This window comes from Excalfactoria chinensis, chromosome 3, assembly GCF_039878825.1.
Source record: "Excalfactoria chinensis isolate bCotChi1 chromosome 3, bCotChi1.hap2, whole genome shotgun sequence".
Lineage (NCBI taxonomy): Eukaryota > Metazoa > Chordata > Aves > Galliformes > Phasianidae > Excalfactoria > Excalfactoria chinensis.
Window position 1 is genome coordinate 90,119,182 of NC_092827.1, and position 25,249 is coordinate 90,144,430.

The 25,249-nt window shown below is 46.0% G+C and overlaps 1 long non-coding RNA gene across 1 annotated transcript; it reads left to right on the forward strand.

The window, feature by feature from the left end:
- Positions 1 to 8,526: 8,526 nt before the first annotated feature.
- LOC140250528 (uncharacterized) lies at positions 8,527 to 15,619 on the forward strand. The gene is made up of 5 exons (XR_011903197.1): positions 8,527 to 8,579; positions 8,668 to 8,720; positions 14,248 to 14,337; positions 14,598 to 14,712; positions 15,127 to 15,619. It is a non-coding gene; the product is annotated as an uncharacterized lncRNA (long non-coding RNA).
- Positions 15,620 to 25,249: the final 9,630 nt, after the last annotated feature.

The window sequence follows — 25,249 nt, forward strand, 5'->3', positions numbered from 1 at the left end:
CGATTCCTAAATCTTTTGGCCCTCCTGGAGCAGCCCTAAAGTTTAGTAATGTTGAACTTTATAGTTCATATAGTATCCCCTCCGAGGAAATTATCTGACTTCAAATAACATTTTGTAGTTAGTGTAGCCTTCTCCTGGTGGTTTAGAAAACTTTCTTCTCTAAGCCAGGTCACACACAGCAAGAACAGGGGCCTCACTGGGTCCTGGTGTTCAGCTAGCTGCTTGATGGCCTGCCACAGCTCAGGAGGCTGGAGAGAGGTGAGCACATGTGTGGGACAGGTTTCAGCACTGAAAACACATCATTTCTTCTTGAACACCTGAGGTAGGAGATCATCACTGAAGAAATAACAAAGGGCAACATTGCTTATTTGGGTCTAACACCCTCGAGTCTGCATGCCCTACTTCTGACATTGCGCACTGGGCCCAATCCATAAGCCTTCTTCAGGACCCCTTGCTGAGGTGTAGCATTCCCACTTGATTTCTCCCCACCTGGGCTGGAGCAGGCAGTGGTAATATAGGAGTTTAAAGGTGAAACGAGTCATGTGTGATATGTAGTGATCTAGATGAGCCTATGCATCACAGCCACATGCCAACATGAGCAATTTGCATCACTGAACTGTCCAGAGCCTCACTGGAGCTTGAATATGATCTCTTTGGTTAGGAGAAGCAGTGCTGGACCCTTGGCAGCAGCCGGAGGAGCCAAATGACCTATGGCTGCCTAGTAAAAATTTCTGCACATCACAGCCTTTTTGCACACATTGGGCATGACTGTTTCCAATGAGATGCCATCTGGAATAAGAACAGGCAACTTCAAGCATGTATTTGAGCATTCAAACAAGTTCAGAAAGCAGACAGGAATGAAGTTAGCATTCATGTATTTCCCAGGCTGATATACCTAGAAGCCAAATGTTCCAGCTAAACAGATTGTGCCCTATTAAAACAGCGCAGTGACAATAGCTTAGCCCACAAGATGTCATCTGGCTCATCGTTACACAACAGTGTATCCATTGGCTATGCATACTTTCCTTGCATTCTTAATAAAAACATTTATGCTTTCTACCTTCCTCTCTCATCCCAGCCACACGTCAAGGGAAGAGGGATTACTCTCATAGAAGGACAAACTGATTTCTACAAAGAATAACAACACCGACTTTCCTTCTTTTCAAAACAAAACCAAAGAAGTCTGCCAACTAATAGAGCTGATATTTCTCTGCGCTTTCAGATTAGAACTGGAGCACGGTGGAAAAAAAGAAAGCCGTGTTCATATGACATTAATAAACCCCACTTATTGACTGAATTCCTTTTTCTTGTGGTAGGTCACACTGGAGATCAGTCAAACTGGCATCTCTAGTCAGGGGAAAGACACACATTGCATAGCAGCTGAGGAGAGTGCTCAAAAGAAAGGAACCCTCAAGCACGTGAGCTGCAAGGTCAGGTATCTGCTGAACAGCTGTGTAAGGTGCTTCACTGCACTGAGCATCTGAAATTTCACACTGCAACTCTATCTCGTCAGCTGGTGCTTAACCCTGAAGAGGCCACGCTTCCAAGAGTTTATTTCTGTATATTTCTACTGTCCTGCTGAGATAAGTGCTAGGGGTGATATGGAACAACATCTCCTGACAGCAAACCCTAAGGACAGCCATGTCCACTGGGTGTCCCATCAGAGCAGGCTGACTGTTACAGCAGGAGTGTCACTGAGTCCCACTAGTGCTCAATGTGCAAATCATGATGAGATAGATAGAACGAGTTTTGCTTAAATACAGGGAAGATGGTACTGACATGAAAGTGCTAGAACAGGACTCTGGAGACCCACATTCATTTTCCAGATATGCACAGATACCCCTTGTATTTGTTCTTTGCACTCTGGCTGCTTCATCAGCTCCACAGACAGAGGAACAATCCTTTTTTTTTTAATGAGTGCTCTTGGCAAGAGCCTGGCTGCTGCTGTGCCCAACGTTATCTGTCCATCCAGTTCCCTATGTACTCTATATATCTGTCTGCATTCCCTTTGCATCGAGACTCTTTAGATCAGGACTGATCTTTCCCTCTGTGATGCCTCTGTGTTCTTATCCCTTATTCACTCACCAAGCTCACTGTGGTATGTGGGGATTTGTCAACCTAAGAAAACCAACTTAATCCTTATGTTAAAATGCTTGGGAAGAGGAAAACAAAACAAAAAAAAAGCTTATGTTGCTGCTGTTCCAGATGAAGAGATTTTTGCATATATCCATGGTTAAAAGACTGGCTCCCAGCAGGGGACCCCCAGCACCCCAGCCAGAGCAGATACAAGAGCACAGCGTATCAGCCATGCCTGAGGAAGGGATTTGTCTGAGAAAATTTATATACTGTAGCATGAACTGGCAACCCAATTGTCAGGGGCCTGATTTTCTGAGGCTCACATCACAGCTACCTCTTGGAAGCCTCCCAAAAAGACTTGTGCTTCAGTGCTCTGAGATGTGGTGTGTGTTTCTTGTGATGAGCATTGTTCAGCACTGCCTCCGGGTGCCCTGCATCTGGAGGGAAAGGGACAGACTTCCATAGTCCCTTGGCTCCTTCTGAATGGCTCCAGGGCTGTGGGCAGCTCCACAGTGATACCTGTTCTCCTCTAGTGCTTGGCCAGCCAAGTGCATCCATGTCACTCCTTTCCTCTGCACCGGCCTCAAGAGTTTGCAGTTGTGTAGAGCAAAGCAAAGCCCAAGATGCTATCAGAAACATTAGCCTTTTCTTTCCCCATTCACTTAAAAATGCCTCTTAACATTTATACCCCCTGAAGGCTGCATGCACTAAATCCAATCACCTCACTCTCCTCAATAACTGGAGCAGAAAAGTCTCTCTTTCTTTGTTAAGTATCATGTCCAGCTGCTGGCGGACTTTTATTGTTCTTTTCTCTGTTTTTTCAGCTGTCCTTGAAGGAGCACAGCCCCAAGCCAGGCACAAAGGCTGTTCTGCACAGGCTCCTTGCCACAGCTCTCCCTCTACACACTGCCTGGCACAGACAGAGGCTGCAACATCCCTCCTGATCACAGTATCCCAGTAAGGCCCCCTCACCCTTCCTTGCCCTGTGTTCCACAACATGACTTACGGGTATCCACGCTTTTAGAACAATTGAAAGATCTGGAGTGGAAAGGAGAATTCCTCTTCCAGAAGCAATGTTGAAGAATTGCCTTTTCTTCCCACGATGTGCTTCCCATAAGTAAGTACTGAAGCATCAGCAAGTACTGCATAGTGGAAATTCACTGTCTGACTTGAAATGCAAATCTCTGAATGCAATGCATTTGCTCTGTTATTTAAATAAATTGCCCATCACCGTTACTACGTACTATACTATATGTTTATTATATAGACCTGTGCTTGATCCAGAAGTCAACAACTTTGCCTGCATCAAGGAGTTGGAACTACACGATCCTTAACATCCCTTCCAACCCAAGACATTCTATGATTCTATGATTCATGTAGTTCCTTGTTGTCTCCTGTTCACTTGAAACATACATCAGCATAACACTAACACTAACCAGCACTGATTCAGTCACATAGGTAGGTTATAGTCCTTCCAGCTTGGTCTTTGGGCACTGTCCTCAACCATCTGACCCATTCTGCCCCATTGCTTTTCCCCTGCTTGGCCACCCTGCAATGCAGCACCTCAGCCTGGCTTTCTGGCCTTCAGTGGGCAGCAGGAAGGGATGGAGAGTGCTCATCAAATGCCAAAGCCCCGGGTTCATAGGACAAAATACCAGTGCCCCTCTTCTGCCTAGAAGCATGACGCATGCCATGCCTTCTCCATCCCTTGGTTCCTTCTGTACTTGCTCACCACCCAACTCCCCAGATCCTGGCTGGCATCACAGCACAGGGCAGAGCTGTACTTTCTATGTTTGGCTGCACTGCTTAGGAGAAGTGACTTGGTGCCTAGATTTTTTGTTTCTTTGTGCTCTTCCTAGGCAGTGCTTGAGATTGAAATTGGAAGTGCAGAGCTAACACTGTAGAGGAAAAATTCAACTGCCAGCATTTTAATGTTATGGATTATTTTCCCATTTTATTGTTCACATCAGAGCCTTGCTCTGAACCTCCATACCTGCTCCCTTGTGAATACTGATCAGGTTTAATATGAAACATCAATCATTGCAGAGCAACGAACAGAAAATATCTGTTCATAGCCACAGTTCTTCTTCAACCTTAAATAAGCCTTGCACAGACTCTTCTTTCTGTCCAGCCATGAGTGAGGAGGTGGAGATGAGCTTTAGTTTCCAAGCCTCAATGATATGAGTTGTTCTGTATTTGTTCCTGGATCAGGCAGGTCCATGGGTGCTGGGGGTAGAAGCCTGGTGCTAAACAGACGTGGCAGAGTGGTATAATAAGTGGCCTTTTGGCTAAGGCAGTGCAGTATGCTAAGGGACACAATTTAGTGGAGGGTTGTTAAGGTAGAATGGTTAGGTAATGGTTGGACTCAATCATCTTTAAGGTCTTTTCCAACCTGAGTGATTCTATGATTCGATGTGCTTGGTCTTTATCACCAGAAGGGCACATTGCTGGTTTGTACTGGGGACTGGGGTTTTTACACACACAAGCAGAGGACAAGGCTCTGCAGCAGTAGAGCCAGGCCAGGGTACAGTGTTATGTGCACTCTCTTCCTCCAGAACAATCCCTGCATGAAATGACAGCAACAAGAAGCTGTGGGGCACAGCAGTGAGGTGGAGTGGCTCATTGCAGCTCCTTGTTCTATTTTGATTGGAAACACTTGTTTTCAGTCTTTCTAGACAGAGAGCAGATGGGGGGGTCCAGCAGGGCGAATTTCCAGTTTCCTAATGCAGTGTTGTGTTCTCATCTGTGGTGACAAGGCTTTGCAGACAGGAGAAGCATGTTTGCTTCAAACACGCAGCCACGGCTGCTAATTAGCACCTCATAGATCTGCAAGAAAGATGACAGAACCACAGAGTTGTAGGGACTGGAACGGACCTCTCAAAAGCTTCAAGTCCAACCCCTTGCTAAAGCAGGTTCCCCTACAGCAGGTCACACAAGTAGGTATCCAAGTATATCTTGAATATCTCCAGACAAATTCCAGTTCTGTACAGCACTGCTCTGCAAAAACTGAAGCATTGGTGTGCTATCTACATTGTTTTTCTCCTAAAGCTAAAACATAGCATCATTCCAGACACCATGAAGGGAAAATCAACTCCGTCCCAGCTGTAAGTGGAAGAAATAGTTATAAGCACTGATAAGATTCCCTCTCATCTTTTTCTTCTCCAGTCTGAATAGTTCCAGGTCTCTCAGCTTTTTCTTCTACAGGAGGTGCTCCAGGCCCTTCATCATCTCTGTGGCCCTCCCCTGGACTGTCTCTAGGAGATCCCTGTCTTTTTAGACCCGAGGAACCCAGAACTGGACTCAGCGCTCCAGATGTGGCCTCACCAAGGCAGAGCAGAGGGTGAGGATCACCTCCCTTGACTTGCTGGCCATGCTCCTTAATGCACCCTAGGATCCTGTTGGCCTTCTTGGCCACTAGGACACACTGTTGGTTCATGGTCAACCTACTGTTCACCAGGACCCCTAGTTTCTCCTCTGAAGGGCTCCTTTCTAGCAGGCCAGCCCCTAATCTATACTGGTACATGCAGTTATTCCTCTCCAAGTACAGGACCCTACACTTGCTCTTGTTAAACCTCATCAGGTTCCTCTTTGCCCAACTCTCTGTTCTGTCCAGCTCTTGTTGAATGGTGGCACAGTCTTCAGTGTGCCAGCCACTCCTTTCAGCTTTATATCATCAACAAACCTGCTGATGATAGACTCTATCCCTCCATCCAGGTCACTGATAAAGATGTTCATGTGATCATTTTTCTTTCATGAGGGGAGTGGGTTAATGTGATCTTTCACAACAAAAAAGGGAGCATTAAATAACTGAGATCAGAGTGTGGTCAAATCAGAAGGGGGAAGAGCAGAGAGATGTTGCAGCCATGTGGGATAATATTCTGTATGCAGCTTGAAATACAGAAAAGGAGGGGGGCAGCCCTGTTTTCTCTCTTAGCTGGTGAAGTTATTGCTTTAGATAGTACCATGGCCTAAATTAAAGAGATGACTCACTCTTCTTAGCATGGTATTATTTGTTGTTGTTGCTTTGCTAATTACTTAGGGTTGTTTCGTTTGTTGTTGTTTATTTCTGTTTTGTTTTCCTTTGCTAGGTTTGGTTTCTTTCTTTATATTTAAAATCAGATTATTGTTTTTGTGTAGCAGGGAGCTGGTTGAGCTGTGAGCTGAATGAAATTCATGTACTAGGTGGAATGAACTCAACACAGAGAAAAAGAAATAAAATACCCAGCCATGAATACTGCACAGCAAACAGTACTGCATGCTTTTAGGCATACTCACACTTTAAATGGACACATTTCGTAAAGTTCAGCCATACGAAAAGACTCACTGTTTTTTGTTCTTCTTCCCAAATGACGGTGACAAAATAAATTATCTCTCCTGGAGTTAGAGGCAAAAAATCATCTTGATCTTTTTCTACCTTCCCTTTAGAAACCACCTGTGGTAGCTGGAAATCCCAGTTCCCACCAGCATGTAAGGAGCCTTAATGTGCCATTTGCCCTGAGAGAATGTGGTCTCTCTACCTGTCAAAAGGATCTGGGTGTGATTTCCCAGCCTTCAATTTAATCACATGGCTGCAGGACAAAACAGAGCCCTTAGAGAAAAGAAAGAAAAGAGGAAATACAATCATAGAATCATAGAAACCTTTGAATTGGAAGGGACCTTCAGAGGTCATCTCATCCAACTCCCCTGCAGTGAATAGGGACACCTCCAGCTCCATCGGGTGCTCAGTGCCCTGTCCAGCCTGACCTTGGATATCTTCAGGGATGGAGCATCTTCCACCCCTCTGGGTAACCTGTGCCAGTGCCTCACCACCCTTAGTGCCCTTAGTGTAAAAAACTTCTCCCTTGTATGCAGTCTAAATGTCCCACTTTTAGTTTGAAACCATTTCCCCTCATCCTATCACAACAGACCCTGCTAAAGAATCCCATTCCTTCCTACAGCCCCCCTCTAGATACTGAAAGGCTGCTCTCAGGTCTCCCCAGAGCCTTCTCTTCTCCAGGCTGAACAGCCCCAGCTCTCTCAGCCTGTCCTGTTAGCTGTGAGTTGTTAGAGTTAGAGCAGTATGGTTAGGTTGTGGTTGGAGTTGATGTTCTTTAGAGTCTTTTCCAATCTGAGCAATTCTAGGATTCCCTTGTCCATTGATACAGTGACACCATCATAGAAGGCCACTGGGATGGTCAAGCAGGATTTGCCCTTGGTGAAGCCATGCTGGTTCTCTCCTATCATCTCCCTGCTTTCCATGTGCTTTAGCATAGCTTCCAGGAGGATCTGTTCCATGATCTTTCCTGGCACAGAGGTGAGACCGGCAGGTTGGTAGTTCCTGGGGTCATCCTTCTGACCCTTTTTAAAAACAGGTGTGACGTTGCCTTTTTTCCAGTCACCAGGGCCTTCACTTGACTGCCACAACTTCTCAAATATCACTGAGTGTGGCTTGGTGACTACATCAGCCACTTCCCTCAGGACTTTGGGATGCACCTCATTGGAACCCATAGACTTATATATGTTCAGGTTCCTCGGGTGCTCACAAATCCAATCTTGGCTTACAGTGGGAGGGATGTTGCTTCCTTGATCCCCTCCTACCAAACCAACACACAGCCCAGGCAGCCTCCAGTCCTGATGTAACCAATCAGTTCATTTACACTGGTGAGCAACAGATCCAGTACTGCATCCCCCCTGCGGGAGCTGTCTATTACTTAACTCAGGAAGTAAACCTCAGTGCATTCCAGGAGCCTCCTGATTGCCCACAGCTCTTCGTGCTGCTTTTCCAGCAGATATCAGGATGGTTGAAGTCCCCCAGCAGGACAAGCACTTACTATTGTGATGCCTCTGCCTGCTCTGGTGGCCTGTAATAGACACTAATCTCAGGGCTCCCTTTGCTGCCTTGGTCTCTGTCACCCATAGGCTTTCTAGCAGCATAGTAGCTTCCAACTCCTCCTGTTTTTTTTCCCAAGCTGTGTGTATTGGTGTAAAGGCACTTCAGCTGAGAAGCCCCACCTGGTCGCTTTCTTGGAGGGTAACTCCTTCATTTCTTTAAAGTATTTTCCTTGACTTTCCCCGTTTCTTTCTCCTGTTGCTGTTATGATACTGGCAGATCATGAAGGTTAATTATAATGTCCTTATGCAATGATTTGGAAGGTAGCAGAACATGACACTGAACTGTTTAGTTAGTGGACCTTAATAGTGCAACACCATGTAATTGCTCAAACAAGACAGGCTGTTAAACTAGAAGCTACTTTTACTAAGCAATTGCTACCATTAGCGGCTGTATGGGAAACTGGTAATCACAGCCTGAACCTCTAATTAATCAGCTGAGGCAAGTGTTGGGTCAGCTGTGGGAGCACAGGTGAGGGTAATTCAGCTGTGCTCCTGGAAGGGGTGGAACTTGACTCCACCTCTTCTAGACTTCATTTAAGGGCTGACCACCACTAAGGCAGCATCTCTTGGAGATTGTTCCTCTGTGGAGATTGCCTCAGTGTTTTCCAGCCAGACTGAAGGCTTCTATACTGGTGAGTTTTTCCTATAGATAACCTTTTGGATATTTATCACCATCCTTTCTTGTATTATTACCGTCTTTGTATTGTTTTCACCTTACAGCAGCATTGAATCTTCAACCAAAAGATAAGTTTCTTTGGGGCCCTCCTTGTCAAGTAAGTATGCATACTGGTGCTCTCCACAAGAACCCTTCCCATATCTAACAAGTCTGTGCAGATAGAGTGTTTGTGTCTTATCTCAGTGCCTGCTTGTGAAGGATTTCTTTGCTTACCCAGGTTTGCTTTGAAGCTGAGATTTTCAAGCTGTAATGATAAAGGAAATGGAAAGGCTTGATGGGGGTCAGAAAATACTTCTGTCAATCTTCTCTTACCAAATGTTTCTCAAAATGATATCTGCTCTCCAGTGTTGTTTTATTTGGAAGGGAGGCAGTTAACAAGGAAGAAAAGGAGAATGAAGCATCTTTGAAATTTTTAGTACAAAATTAATGAAAAAGGCAATGTTTAGAAATTATTCTCAAAAAATAATCCTTCATTACCAGAACAAGGAAAAATTACTGGCATTTCAGGAGCAGATGAAAGCAGGCACAAAGTCATATAATGGGGATGGAAACCTCCTGTCTTCATGTACAGGATGATGGGTTGTGAGCTGGTTGTTGAAAGGGAGAGACTGATGGGCATGATACAAACAAGTCTTGGGTGTGCCACAGCTCACCCAAAAATCTGTAATTAAATGGGAAGGAACAGAGATAAAATAGAGGGTATTTGCTGTGCTTCTCAAAACAATCCATGGACTGTTATCAGGCTGCATACAGTGTTCAGTTCTGATCCCCATCTCCAAAGGATGGAGCAGAATGGGAAGAATACAGAGGTCTGTAACAGCCTCCCTAAGAACAGTGATAAGTCATGTAGGCTGGGACTTGGAAAAGCAAAGCCTTGGGAGAGCATGTGATGGAGCTCTACCAAATCATGATTGTTTTGAAGGACATTAATAGTGATTGATGGGGTAAGAGCCTGTGGTCATAAAATGATGCTCCTTGAGATCAAGTCCAGAATAAATGGGAAGGAGGCAAGTCAATATACTCTGGCTGTAAATTTGCAGAACTCCTTTCCAAAGGGCGCTCTGGGTGCAGGACAGCACTTGGAAGGTGCGTCTGTTTGGTCTATTAAAAAAATAAATTGCAGCTCCAGGAAACCCTCTGGGTAGAAAGCAGTTGTCCAGAAGTATGAGCAGTGAAAGTACCGTGTACGTTTGTCCTCTTGTTTTGAAAAAGGTCTGTGCTGGATGTGGAAAACTCAGCTGTCATGGCACAACATCACTATGTTCTTTATGGAAGTAATATCTGAAGGCCATAGTCTTTCAGAGTGAAAAAACATGTGGCCAGTAAGAGAAACATAATGCTGTGTCTCACTGAGTTATTATCACTGTTAGGACCTTTGTGTGCTTGCAATGAAACGAGTGTCCTCTGAAATAAGACAGGTAGATCAGGAAAGAAAATCATTGAGCCTTAGTCATGCCATGATCAGCGCAAGTCTCCTGGCTATAAATTTGGCATTGCTTTCAGTGACATACCGAAGCAAAGAGAGGCAAGAACAGAGACACTCAAGAGAAACCCTGCTGCTTGCAATAGGGTTGCTTTCACCAGGCAAGGATGAGGAGGACGAGTTGTCTGAGGGCCCCACAGCTGCCTTCAGTGGGGCAGGATGAGCTGTTTTAGGGTATGGCAGTGCCTTCCCTGGAAAGGAGAGTTGCTCTTCAGTGCTCCCAGAAGTGCTGGTGGGAAGGGATTTCAAGAGCTTCCAGTCCCATCCCCTGTTGTCACCAGCACTAGATATGAATAAATTCGGAAAACCTCCAGGAACAGAGAATCTGGTCCTCTGATAGGTCATCCCAGGGTTGAATTACAAACCCTAAAGCACAGCAGGGCTATCCAGTTCTTACCTATGTCCCAAGACCAACCTTAGGTAAGTGCATTGAGAGAAGAAAAATGCGTACTGTTCTGTCCCGCAGAAATTGTCATGGAGATATTTTGGATATTAGCTGTTACAATTTGAAAGGAAAAAAAACCCCAGTCTGGTGGGGTTGACTTTGCAGTTTTGGTGAGTTTTACTTGCAGCCAATTTCAGACTCAATTCCAGGTTTCTTTCCCCCCTAAGAGCAAAGTAATACTACTGTGCTGAATGGGGGGGACATAATGTTTGAGGTTGCGAACAGGCTGATTTTAAGAGAGGACCTGGGGTTCTGTGTCTGCCATGTACAGCCTCAGCATGCTGGCTCTTTCAGGAACTTTTCTCTCCGCAAATAGAGACTTTTTGCTTGTGCCTGGCACTGCCACAAGAGCCTGTTGAGGATGGCCATCCTCACAGAAATCCCAGTCCCCTTGGCCTGCAGGAAACAGGGCAATGTCCCTCTGGGTGTAAATGGGACTTCTGACTTCTGCCCAGCCATTGACTATCACCTAGATCACTTGTGCTGGAAAGCCATGTGGGGTTTGGGGACCCGGGGGTTTCAGCATACTGAGTGCTCCACCAGCACTCTTCTGGAAGTGGCATGCTCTGCTAGGCACAAACAGCCCATTCCTCTTCTCTTTCCACTGTTTTGTGCAGAATGGTTTTTAATTAGTGTTGTGATGCTGCCTAGTGCTGGGCTCCTGAGGCAGCCAGATTTATTAGAGGGAACCTGTCAAAAAAGTATTTCTATATCTGAGAGTGAAACCACTGTAGAAGCTTATCAGCCTGTGAACTCAAAGCAGGGTTATCAGCACTTCAAGCTCTTCCTGGTGCGGGGTATGCACTGAACTCCATGCTTCCAGAATAAGCCTCTGGCTCATTCTATAGGCTGTGACAGGTCATGTCCCATCTCCCATCCCTGGCTGCTGCTTGCTGGGAAAATCTTCTGAGAAAATACAACATGGTGAAGGCTGGGGGTAGCTGCCAGCTTTGCCGCGTTCTCAATGTTGTGGAGACCAGGATTGTGGGGTTACCCTACAACCATGACTCCTTGTGGGTTGGTTCGTAGGTGCTGTGGTTTAACTGAGCAAGCAGCTAAACAGCACACAGCCATTTGCTCACTCCCATCACCAGTGAAATTGGAAACCAAGAAGTTTTATCTCAGCAATCCATCTCAGCCGCAGCTAAGACATTGGTGTGCTATTAATGCTGTTTCAGCTGAGGACATCCTACCAGGATAGGGGCGTGAAAACACTCAGACAGATGCAAAACCCAGGAGGGTAAGTGTGGCCAGCTGGGATTAGCTGACCCTTCCTGCTGAGCAATGGTAAGAGCAGCACTGTTTCCATAGCCAGACTCCCCTCCAAGGAAGGCAAGCTGGGGAAATGCGTGTTTCCATTCGTTCAGTCAGCAGTGAATACATTAGAGGAAATGCAGCCTATTCGTGGCTTTTGTGAGCTGGGAAAGCGATTGAATTCATGCAACAAATTATTCAGAAGTTATTTGCCAGAGTCTCATTATGAGCTCTACGGAACAGAGGAGTTGAAACATCAGATGTAATTAACTTCATGTTATAAAACCCTTTTGGGATGTAAAGCCTAGATCCTGCCAGCCCTACCCTAGTGTAAGGGCCTGGCTGCTGATGATTTTAACAGGAACCTATGTCTATCTGGCCTGCATATGTCTGCATGTAGGAAAATCCATGAAAATCCCATGAGATCTCATCCAGGATATATCTAGGGAACAAAGCGACGCTCCAGACCAACACAAGTAGAATTCAAATGTGAGTTTTGAATAGGAGTAAGCATCCCTTGAAGGACTGAAATATCAAGCCTATAAGTATTAGCACTGAAAAGGAGTTTCAAAAGGAGTTGCAGTTAGCAGGATTTCACTGAGGGTGAAGCTAGACCAGCACCTGCTCCTTAGTGCCACAGCCTTTGCTCAGTGCACTTAGTAAGTCTCTCTGAGACACTGCAAGAATATACCTTCTGCTCAGCACAACGTGGTGTCTGCGGCCACAGCAGCAGCCCACAGTCTGTAGAGCAAAGAAAGAACAACTGCTTCATAAACATGCAACAGCAACACATCGGATTCAGCTGACACGACAATGTCCTACCGAGTCTGTGCCATCTTCACCAGATTGCTCACAGCAACTCAGAAAATGTTGATCTTGCCTTTTTCAGTGCACCGCGTTGGGCTTTTAATGCTAATTTATACTCTTGTCAACTTCTATTTTTAAGTTATGTTCCAGCTGAAATTCATTGGCCAATGTGAATGCATGTTTTGCTTTTCGGGACCTCGCTTACAAAACAAAAAAGGGTAATGGAAGCTTTTTCTTTTCTTTAGCTGTTAAGGAAATGGGAAGTCAGTTGGTTGCACAGCTCTGGATAGAAGCAATGGGAGAAAAAAGGGAGAGTGGGTCCTGCAACTGTGTAAAAGCATTTATTGAAGCATTTGAGAGGTTAGGTTTGTTGTAAGTGCTCAGAGGCAAGCACTGTCTATTCCTAAAGAAAAGGTATGTCAAGTATTGCCAGTATTTATGGCTGGCATGTCTACAGAAAGAAGATTTTAGTGCTTTTAAGGAAAATGTTGATTTTAGAATAATTAACAAAGCTCAAAACGGTGTTTCCAGTAGCATCTAGTTAAACAGAGACTCAAATCACTGTGCTTATCCCTCCAAATCTCACATGTTAACATCTTTCACCTCCTCCTTAGAAAAGGGGGGGGGGGGAAAGCAATGAAGGAGAAAAGCTCTGGAGGAACCTGCTGAACTGCAGGCCTTAAGAATAGTTTTCTGGACTTTTTTTTTCCCTCTACAACAGCATCTGCTACATTGACCCTTAAAATAAGCCATGGTGATGATTCAGCTGTACAGACAGCTGTAAACAGCAAGGATTGGATTTATTTCTCATCTCTGCACATGGTTATGTGGGACAAACCCTCTGTAAAACATCTCTTATACCTACTGTTAATAAACACCCATTGTTTCTCTTTCAGTAGCAAGCTTGTTCAAGACCTTGGCTGTGATGGGTTTGTACCCAACTGCCTTAGAGAAAGGAAGGTTCCCAAAGGGAACGAGTACTCAACAAGGAAACCCATGTGGAAGAGTGTGCTAAAAGAAGGAGGTCGGGGTGGCTGGACCAACCAGTGCATCCTCAAGCCATGAAGGGATTTAGGAATAAAATCAGCTGTCAAGAAGGGTCCAGTTCTTGCAGCTTTGGCAAATGCAGACTAGACTTTGCAGCCAAGAATGCTGTGAACATGGCAGCAAAAAGACTCATTCTCAAAAGTGAATTACTTGCTCTGCATAAAAATGAGGAATATAAGAGTTGCTCTGCATTGGGCAGGTTGAAGATGGAACAGAGGTTAGCAGCCACGTTTCTTGGGCACCAAAGTGTTCCTAAGAAGCTGCTGTGGGTGTGCACATGGGCTGGTATATTTGTGCTGTGTTTGGGCAGCTGTTGAAAAGAAAGCAGAAAGCACTGAACTGGTTAAAAGGTTGAAATAACTCTCCTATAACATGGAGAGTCTCAGAAATACTGATTTTGGACCATGGCATTTTCCTGTAGCGATACTGAATCCGTATTTTTTTCCCCACTGTGTCAGAATAGTAAAAAAGAAGTTCAACAAATAATAACAGATGAGACAAAATATTCCAAAGCGATTTTTTTTCCTCATTTTCACTATACAATGTATGTCAGAACCACACCATTCTCACAAGGCATTTCTACTTTAGCAGGAAGGAGCGAGAGCCGGAGATACTAAAACTCACCAGCACAGCTGACCTGGAGGAACATGTATAAAATCTGTGCCAGGGGAGGTTCAGGTTGGATATTAGGAAACAATAACATTTCTCATTAAGAGTGGTAATGCAGTGGCACAGGCTGCCCAGGGAGGCGCTGACTCCACCATCCCTGGAGGTGTTCTAGAAATGTGGGGCTATGGGATGTGGTTAGTGAGCATGGTGGGGGTGGGTTGGTGGTTGGACATGATGATCTTGGTGGTCGTTACCAGCCTTAGTGGTTCTGTGATTCTATGATAGTTATGACTCTGAAGAGGGCAGACAGCCATCTCCTCTCTCCTCAGCCTAATGCTGTGTGTGTGTCCAGAGGAAAACCTGCATTGAGCGATGGGTACAGCAGAGGAAACAGCACCTTTACATTGGGTATGAAGGATGAGAGCAACTTGTTGCTCTGTGGAGGTACGTGCTCTTTGCTATTTTATAAGTGTTATAGAAATCCGAGCTCTGGGCTTCTAAGGGACTTGAGAAATCACAGCTGGCAGGGTCGGGGAGCAGCTGCTTCTCTTGGTTCTTCTCTGTGTTCTCTGCAAGGGGCTGTTGCCTGTGGTAGTAATAGCAAAGAAAAGTGAGATGAAGAGGTTGATTTAACCCCAGCGTCAGTCCAAACGATACTGTATCTGCCTCTACAACTACTGATGCATTAGTGTCACAAAAACAAAACCATGCATCCCACTGGCTCTGTGCTTTTCTTACCCTCTTATTTATTTATCTATTTATTTTAATAAAAATATAAAGGTAAGCTTTTTTACTCATATAAACTATCACATTTTGATGAGGACTGCTCTGAAAGTAACGCCTCTTATTCCGTCACAGCATCAGAGGAGGATGGTGGTGGTACGGCAGCAGAGGCTGAGCCAGTATCTCGTTTCATTCTGTTGCTGTGTGACAGACGGCAGCAGAGGGGCAGTCTGACCGTGCTGTGGCTTATATGGAAGTGTGTGTGGAGCAAAGGCGTGGAGCTGAATTCCTCCATGTGGAGAAAATTGAACCCGCTGACATTCGTCAACGCTTGCTGAACATTTACGGGGACCAAACAGTGGGTGTGAGCACCGTGAGGCGGTGGGTGGTGCGTTCCAGCTGGTGCAGATTGTTATGAATGCAGCACACAGGCGTTTGTTCCTCACTGGTGAAAATGCACAGCTAATGGTGGTGACGGCGTAGAAAAATAATGTTCATAGCTAAGAATTTGCTCTATTAAATAGTATTATTGTTCTCTTTGCATCTGTTGTAGTTTCCATGGAAATAAATTGGAGGCATTACTGTTGGTGCCACCTATATATATGCGGCCCCAGTTCAGCCAATTCCTCTTCAGCCAATGCGGTGCAGGCAAGCCAAAAGGTTGGACACTAATGCCATAAATACTGCCTCTTCCTCCCTCTATGGGCTGATGAGGGACAGACTCTCATCCTTCATCTCCTTTCAGTTTAGCTCTTGTATGACAAAGATTTGGCTGGCCTCAGTTTTGCTGTCCTCCTTCCTTAATCTGTCTCTCCCTTTTTTTAAGACAAATCAGGCTTTGCCCAGAAGGCAGAATGCTTCAATAGCAGAAAAAAGGGAGAAAAAAAACACTGTTCTCTTTAGCCTGGCAGTAACCAGGAAGAGCTGTAAGTCTCTTGGGAGGTCTTGTTACTGAAGATCAAAGAGGCTCAGAGGAGAGTTGCCTGCTTTGGAAGAAATCTCAAGCAAGCTCTCAGCTCCATCCATGAGTCGTTTCCCATCCAGTAACTAAGCCAGTAAAATATCTTGTGAGCCTCCTTTAAAGTCATGAATCGAAAATAGCAGAGTACGAAGTGGGATTTTATGGCCCTACATATATTTCCAGAATATGCTTATACTTCTTCTGGAGGCTCAGCATGAAATTTTAATGCAGAGAGTAGATTGATACAAAAGGCAAGGTGGGGAAGCTTCTGGCTTGGATGGAAGCAGCTGAACTCATGCTATGCTCTGCTTCCCAGGCGACAGAGGTTACAGTTCTGGGCATCCATTGAAGCAGTGCTTGAGGCTGTAAGCACTGACATTCAGAGCCCTTCCTCGCAGGTGAGTGATAGAAACCTGAGCAGAGAGCCATAAACCGAGAGGTAACGAGAACATTCATCAGGAGGTGGAGCTAACAGGGCTGGCCACTACTGCTGAGAGAGCCAAGCCAGGATTTTCCTGGCACACAGGTGCTTTATTTCTTTTTCAGCATAATTCCACAGTAAACGCTCTCTCCCCCAGGCATTAATGGCTGATGACAGGACGTAAGTGTAATTGCATAGTTAAGATGTAGCTCCTGCTGCAGCTAATGGTTTCTGTCCTCAAGAAATGATAGAGGCAAAACGTTTGCACTCGGCCCTTCTCAAGTATTCTGAAAATCAGAAAGTACTAAAACATTTTTTTGTGCTGGGAATATAATCATGTATTCGGAGTTTAAATTCAGAGCACTGGTACTTTATTCTGAATGAGGCAGCAAATAGCAGGAAGGCAGAGTATCCATCAGCCTAATCACGCCGAATGTGCTTCTGCCGGTATTTGTAATGCAAGGCAGCTTCTACATCTCCACAGTCAAAATATTTGGCTTTGTTTATAGATGTTTAAAACATCTCTGAAACTCGGCTTCCCAAGTGACTGGGTTTCTTCTCAGAAAAGGTAAACAAATGCTTCTCAAGGTGTTCTCGGATCTCTGAGTAATTCAGGTTGTCTCAATCCATCAGGATACAGAACGTCACTGTGTGGCAGCAGCGGGCTCCTGGGGCGAGTTTCCAGAAAAACACTGTCGGTGAGTTGCCCCTCTCTGCCAGGCAGCTGGACCCATCAATTGACTGTTTTCCAACTGCAGTGAGGTACAGAAGCTGCAGACCTTCTTCAAAGCTTAGATCACCCAACCCGTACCCTGGCTGCTGCAGGATTGCCTGACCACCTGCAGAGGTACAATGGAGGTGTGCGGGACTGGGAGCGCTCCAAACCTGACACAAGGTGAGGTGCTGGCAGGCAGCATGATGAGGAAAAGCAGCCCTCGGCTCCATCTCAAGTGCCTGAACGTGGAATGTGCCTGCAGTCTGGGAAGCCAAGGATGGGAGGAGAAACACTCGGGAAGTGGGAGCGTGCCAAAACCGGAGCAGCACATCCCAAAGGCATCGGGGCACTGGGCTGCCTGCAGCCAGCAGCTGCTGCTTTGAAGGAAGCTCCAATAACCTCTCCCTTGGGCACCCTGAGACTAACAGCCTGCCTCTGCGCTGCTCATTTCTCATTTCCTGTGACCACATGCTCACAGCGTGCTTAGGAAGTGACATGGTGCTTAAGGTGAGCTAACCAGCATACATGCAGCTCTGTACAAACTCTGACGGTGGTGCGGCCTTCTACTCTTGCAAAGCAGATCTTCTAGGTCTCCTTGACTGGTGCAGAAGCGTGAGGTGGTTTCCAGGGCTGAGGCTCAAGAAATGCACGCTATGACAGAAAACCAAAAGAAGCAGAGGTCAACTTTGCTCTCCTGCTCTATTTAACCTACCCTGGAATTGCATTCCCTGTCACCAGCGCAGCTGGGCTCGCAGTCTGCCCAGAAGGCTGCATGCTAGAGATAAGCATAAATATTTTAGCGTTTCATACTAATGAAAATGACTGTGTGCCCTAAAGATAATAGCCGTCGAGCTGTCACTCACAACAGTTTAGGTGTGAACAGATACATTTTCCCCTGCAGCAGTTTTCCTCTGTGAGAGCAGCAATATTATTAAAAGTTTGCCCAGCGAACGCTTTTGCAGCTCATTAAACACAGCTGCATATTTTGTGTAGCATTAAAGCAATTCACGTAGTAATTAACTAAATGCAGGATAAGACTTATCAACTAATATTCCTTTTCTTGTGGAAGTGGCTTCCATTCATCTCATTCTGTGGGTGACACTGGGGAGGATTCCCTGCCTTGAGGAGAGGCATGAATTCGGCAGCCACAATTCCTATAAATATTTGGGATATTCCCCCTATTTAAAATGGACCCCATCACCCCTCAGGTCAGAACTGAGCACGTGTTGCTCTGTAACCAGTCTTTTTTCCTTATGATGTTTGCACTGTTCATATTCCGGACAGGTGATGGTTTTTCCCCATGTTTTTCTGGCTTTTCACCAGTGTTAAGAACACTCTGGCAGTTCAGTATGGGAGGCCTTTACGTTAAAAATCCCTTGTGTGCCTGCTATAGATCAGCACCGGCCATTCTCACCACGTCTGCAGCAGGATTTTACTAGCAGCTTGGTTAACCCATTTTGTACTAAGTATCTCCTGGCTGGCCTAGTGATTAAACCTTTCCTAAAAATGCATTCCCTTCTAGATAAATTTAAACAGAGAAACAATTTAACTTCTCAGCAGAGGTTTCTTCTTACTCTTATTTGATGTTATTAACTTCTGGTGATAGAGCAAGTGGCACAATGGTTATTAATTGGGTTCAAAGCTCATGACATATTCAGGCAACCCTTTAAGTCTATCAGTTGTTAACTCTCCAGCATTAACCTATTACTGCGTTTGTGATACTTTGCACTACAATAGATTTCTCATTCACAAGAGTCAGAGGAACAGTCTCAAAACAATTTTTGATACACAGTTTTCACAGATGGTCAATAGGACTGAAGCATCTGGTTTCTGGTAAGGCATTTGAGATCTCCATCTTCCAGCGGTGTTTATCTATGACTTGGCCTAAGGGTTTATCCTTTCCACTCCTAGCATGGAACACATTTCTCCACGGGCCTTTTATTCACACATTGAAAACAATGTATCAGGCAAATAAAAATATAAAATGAAAATGCAAAAACCTTCGGACCCTTACAAGGGTATATTTGATATCAACAACTTCTCAGCAGTCTTGCAAAACAGAAGAACAAACGTAGTTTGAGCTGAGTGGCTTAGCTGAGCTTTATATGGAACTGGGAATGACTCTTCTCTTGGTTCTGGAGCTTGACCATGCAATGAGCAGGGCTTTGTACCACGGTGCTTGTTTCTGCCAGGAATCCTCTCCAATGCACTGGAGATGGAGAATGAACAGAGGTCTCTGGCACAGAGCTGCTGTTGTTTGGAAATGAGATGCCTGAGGACATGATATGCCTTAGAAAACAAAGACCTCTGCTCTCTGCTTAATGACCACAGGTGATCTGGCTTAAAGACCACAGCTTCTTCTCAAGTTTTATACTTCAAGTCTGATAGCTCCCCAGATGTCAGGCTCCAGTTAATGGTCTTGAACTGTTCCCTGCCTTGGGACTCCATGGGCAATTAATCCCTCTGCCCTGATTCCTCCCTTGTAAAACAGAAGTGTTTATGCACTCTGACTGGCTGCAAAGCCCAGCCCTGACTGAAGACAGGTTATATACTGTCTTTGATTTGGTTGTCGGTAACTGAGTTTTCCCCTCTCAGGCTGAAATGTCCTTTTTTGGGCCAACCAGGCTGGGTCTGGCCAGCAGGACAGGAGAAGCAAAGAGCTGTCAAAATGATCTGTGGAGTCAGTAGGGCTATTCCCTTTCCCACCTGTGAAAGATGTGGTCCTCTGTGCTAAAAGCAATTCATGGACAGAGTTCTGGAGTGGGGCAACCAAAAAGTGCTACTGAAAATCATAAAATCATCCCTATCAGTGATATGCGAGGCCTCAAGCAACTTTCTATGCAACATTATTTGAGTGATTCACTGTTCCTTATTTAAACTGCATTGCTTTAGTTGAGGTGCTGTGGAGAGGGAAGTAAAAACTGCAGTAAGTAGTGATTTTATTACTAATTCTAGACACGCTGCAATAACAAGTATTACTTTACCTGATTGGAATTCCAGTCAAGTTTCACAACACCATTTACAAAGGCAGGCAAATGACATCAGAAATAGATTTCATACTCTCACTCCAAAACCTGGGAAACATATCCTGGTCGATGACTTTAGATTCCACCCCATTCTTGGCGTCAGCAAGTCCTGTACATTCAACAGTCAACTCCAAGAGATTTTGGAGGGTAACTCTTGTTCCCACTCATCTCTCAGTCAGCTTTTGTAGCCAATCTGAAGGCCAGTTGCCTGGAAGAAAGTATTAATTCACATGTGTTGTGCCTCCTGCCCTCAGGTACAGCTTTGTTACTGCCACCTTCACTCTCCTGCCATCACCCTGGCCTACCAGGTCTACCATAGACCTACCAGTCTGGTCACCCAGTTGTAGAAGGAGATGAGGTTGGTCAAGCATGACCTACCCTTCATGAACCTGTGCTGGCTTGGCCTGATCCCCCCTGGATGCCACACACATGCTGTGTGATCTCACCCAAGATTATTTACTCCATAACTTTCCTGGTACTGAGGTCAGGCTGACAGGCCTGGGAATGGCCTGGGAATCACATCGGCAAGCCTCCAATCCTCCAGGACCTCTCCAGATAACCAGGGAGTGCTGGTAGATGGCAGAGAGCAGCTCAGCAATCACCCCTGCCAGCTCCCTCCACACCCTTTTCTACAGCTTGCTTACTGTGCCCAGGGGAGAAGGGTTTGAGATTCCTCTCCAGATGCTGGGATGTCTGAGGCAAATTGCAGAGACCAATGTCGAATGTATTCCATCCATATGAGCTCTGTATTTCAGACCTGGCAAGAAGCACATCAGCTGGCCCTGATAACCTCCACCAGCTCACAGGACCTGCAGACCGAGCTTTCATGAATTACTGAGTGTTGCCTTAATTTTAAATGTCCTCATTTTATAATGTCAGGGAGAAAAGGAAGAAAATCTCATCCACCCTTTTCTCTAGAAATGTAGATGAAAGAGGAGATGACAGTATGTTTTAATTTTTTAAAAGCTCTCTCAAGCAAAATGAATATTTGCTTTGTGCCTGAAAGCATCCATTTTCTGTGCTCTAACTTCTAGGATCTGTTCTAAGCTGTCCTTCAGTTTCTAGACATTCCGTAGGGATATCCTGCTCACTGGCAACATGTCACTTACAAGGACTGGCTTCCACAGACCTTGAGGGGCTCCTAGGAGGGCACTTGGGGGAGTCCCCAGGAGGACAAGGGAGCCTGGCTCCAACTACTGCTGTGGGGGAAGCAGTCTCCCAGCACCAGGCTTTAGTGCTATTGCCTCTTTCATTGCGTGGGACAAAGGGAGCAGCAGACACAAGAGCCGACTTTTTGCTTGGCTGCTCACTATGCTTGTCTCATGAAATATCCATGACCATAAAATGAGCTGGGTGTTGCTCAGCTGAGTCATGTGGAGAGCAAGGAACTAAACATATGATGCTTGGTTGCCAGATGGCACGGCAGCACTGGACAGGAGTCCAAAAGACAAGGACCTCTGAGTCACTAAGTTCCTCACATCACGATGCATGGAAAAAGGCAAAACCAAGTCACTAAGCTCAAGTTAGGTAGGATGACCAGCATCCAAGCTGCCTATTCTGTTCTTGGCTGCTTACATTTACATGCAGGGTCAAGGCTGGGATCTGAGCATGTGAACAAGAGCTTGTGGCTTTATTGCATTTCCTACTGTCAGGTTGCAGTGGTCCCAGCAAGACAGTCTTTGCAAGAGGAGAACTGTAGATGTGAGCCTCCAGCTTAACCCCAGCCACCATTCCTACAGGATTTCTTACTGTGCCTTCTCTTTGGCCATCAGCTCTTAGCAGAGTGAGCGACTGAATGCCAGCAGAGGAAGCTGGTCGAAAGACTCCTTGTGATCTCCTGCTGTTGGCATCTGCTCATGTCAGCACAACGCTGGCAATGTATTTGTGCCAAGAGCTGGGACGGGCTGCACATGCTGTCACTGTAGCTAGTGCTGCCAGTACAGGTATCCATCTCCCCCAGCCATGCTGCTGGAAGGAGCACAGCAACAGCTTCTTGGAACCTGAGTGTTAGCAGGTGGGTTTTAGAGATAGCAGTTTGCTGGCTAGCAAATGATCCATGCCAGACAGGTGGAGCATGGTTTGTTACTGCCAGCTGTGGGAAGGAGAGCACATAAATAACGCAAAGTGTTGAACAGTTGCTTTGTTTACTACTCCAGTATCTCTGGCTACTGCCACGCAGAAATCAAGCGTGATGCATTTGATGCTGGGTGGCAACAATACCTAGATCTCAGTTGAAATGCACTTCTCCTTCAAAGATGGAAAAGTGCTGTCAGATGAATGCTAACCTGGCTGAGAGGTATATTTTTGCAGCCATCTGGGCCTGCCAGACTCTGTTTTACATATATGTTTATTGATAGTCTTCTTTTCTGATTGTACAGCCTTCAAACTAGGTGCCTGGCAGTAACCACCTATTTCAAGAGGCTTGCAAACGATGTTCTGTCCTGTTTGCCATTCAGTGTACCTTAATGGAGCTGTCCACACAAAAGCTTCAATCTATTTCCAGCTTTCTCTTTGGCAGATTATTGATGCACACATTATAACATTGTACCTCAGCGACACTAGAGAAATGATGGCAGCAGTCACATTAACCCTTCCCCGTGCGCATAATCAGCTACATGCCACTTTCATGTTGCTTTGCTAATAGCTTGGCAGTGGCTTTGGAGACTCACAGATGCCATCTCAAAACAATTAAATGCTGAGGAATGTCATTGCTGAAAGACTCATAACAGCAATACATAAAGAAGGCAGAAATGCACAAACGCCTTCCAAACTGCAAGTCTGTTTATGACCTTCCTTCTGGCTTCATTAGCAGTACCGCTGTGCAGTTGAATGCTAACTGTTATGGATGGCCAGCGCACCTGCTCATATCCCTGCTTGACTCTGAGCACAACCAGTAGTTGCAAGGCCCATGCAGACCTATGTACCGAGAGTGGAAGAGCAACCGAGCAGAGCAAACAGCAATTGCTCTAGGTGAGTGTGCTGATGTAATTTTGTATTTGGTCTTTGGTCACAGAGATGCAGCAGTGTCAAGCATTAGAACAGCAGCCCAGGGCAGTGGTAGAGTGCTCATTCCTGGAGGTAGTTAAGAGATGTGTGGATGTAGCACTTCACAGCATCGTTTGGTCCAGGATGATGGCTGGATTTGGTGATCTTGCAGGTCTTTTCCTACATAGGTCATTATGTGACTTCTCCCTCCCTTTCCTTTCCCCCCCCCGCCCCCCCAGCATGACAGCCTTCATGCATAGCAGAGGAGGAAATGAAACACCATGCAAACTGCAGGCAGGAGCAGCATTTGTGAAGGGAATAGCTGATTTCTCTAGCAGAGGGCTAAGGAGTGACTGGGGAGATGGTATACTACAGTCACTCATGCTTAGCTGAGGAGAAACACGAGGTCTTGGCAGAAACCCCCAAAACACTTTTGTACTAAAAGGCAACAGCAATCTGGCAGGTATGCCCTCATGGATACTGCCGATGGCTTCAGTCCAGTCTCTTAAACAATCTCTTCCACAGTGGTGCCCATCAGCCCCCAAGATACATCAAAGCAAACTGTAGAAGTGCAGGTTTCCATGGAGAATATATTACGCTTTCTCCTGGCAACCCTTCACTAGGCAACAAAGGGAGCCAGTGACTGTGTGTGCAGAATGGGGCTGGATGCGGCCCATTAGTAAAGAAGCTGGGAATGGGGCCCCATGCACGTGCACCCATAGCCTGAGGTAGAGGAGAGCCTCTGTGATGACAGCTGACTGGTCCCTTACTGTGCAGTGGCCCCATCTCACCTCACCTTCTATCCCAGCAGCCCTGGGCAGTGCCTGCTCAAAAGATCCAGCTTTGCTCCTGCAGCTTCTGGTACTTTGGAAATCTCTTTTTTAATCCAAAGCTGTTGAAGGCACTATCTTCTCTCCTACTGATGCTGACCCATCATTCTGATTGCACCAGGTCTCCACTCCCCACCAGCTTTAGAGATCTGAAGCTCCTAGCCAGGACGAGCCCAAAGCAGTGGAATGTATTTATTTGGCACTGATGCTATGATAGGAAAGTATACACTGGAGAATAACTTTAAATAATAGATTTATGGGCACTAAACCAGGCCAAAAATACTGTCTGTGTTGCCAGTTGTTAGAAATTATCAGTCTTGCTGAAACAAATGAGGTAGATTGGGACTCTGCTGTTATTCAGAGACAGGGAAACCCTAATTGAAATCGCATCTCTGAGTTTTATGTCTGCTCCTATTAGATCATACTGTTTATCCTTCAGTGGAGCAGGCAGCCTACCCTTTATTTACCCTTTAACGGTCCATTATCAGCCCGTGTCGTTGTTCCTCCCAGTGGCAGTACAGTCTGCACATCAGTGCCTGTTACCGGTTTAAATCTGTTCTACTGCCAAGACATTCACTTGATTCTCATGAAATAATAATAAACGGGCCAAATAATTGCCTTACTTGCTTTCAGCCCCGGGGTGGCAGGGTTTTTCCCTACCCCAAGACAGCAAAGAAATAGCTGGTAACAGCACACAGCTAGAAACGCTATGCAGCAAAACAGACCAGGTATGTGTCCCAGCAGGATGGAGACAGCTCAGAGCTGACAGAGCATAAGGAATAGGGCCTCTCGCACCTCTGCCCTTCCCACAGGGAGAACTGCACTGGTTGTTTTCAGTCAATCCTTCCTTTCAACCTGCGAAGTAATGGTTGAGACCAGACAGAAACACTTTTAAGGAGGCAGTTTTAAGCAGCCTTTCTGCGTGGCAAATCTCCCTTCTCCTCAAAGCAGCGCCCAACAAGGGACGCGGCCAAGGCACGAGGGCAGCCACCCGCACCGCCCATTGGCGAACAAGATGGCGACTCCCCTCCCATGCCCGTCGGCGAACAAGATGGCGACGCGAAGCCCCGACCCGCCGCCTGATGGTCCCGCCTCATCCACGTGACCACCTGTCGCTGGAGAAAGCCCCATGCCGAGGTCGGGCGTTTGGTAGGGTCCTGCGGAGAGCGCTTAGCTTGGGGCTGTCCTGAATATGCCTGTCGGATGGCTGACACTGTAGCAGCTCGTGGGCAGGGCGGGGAGGAGCATTTCGGCGTGACTTCAGCCTAGAAATAGGCGCTACTTTCCATTACTCCACTTTAGTCTTCCTGTCGCGAGCAG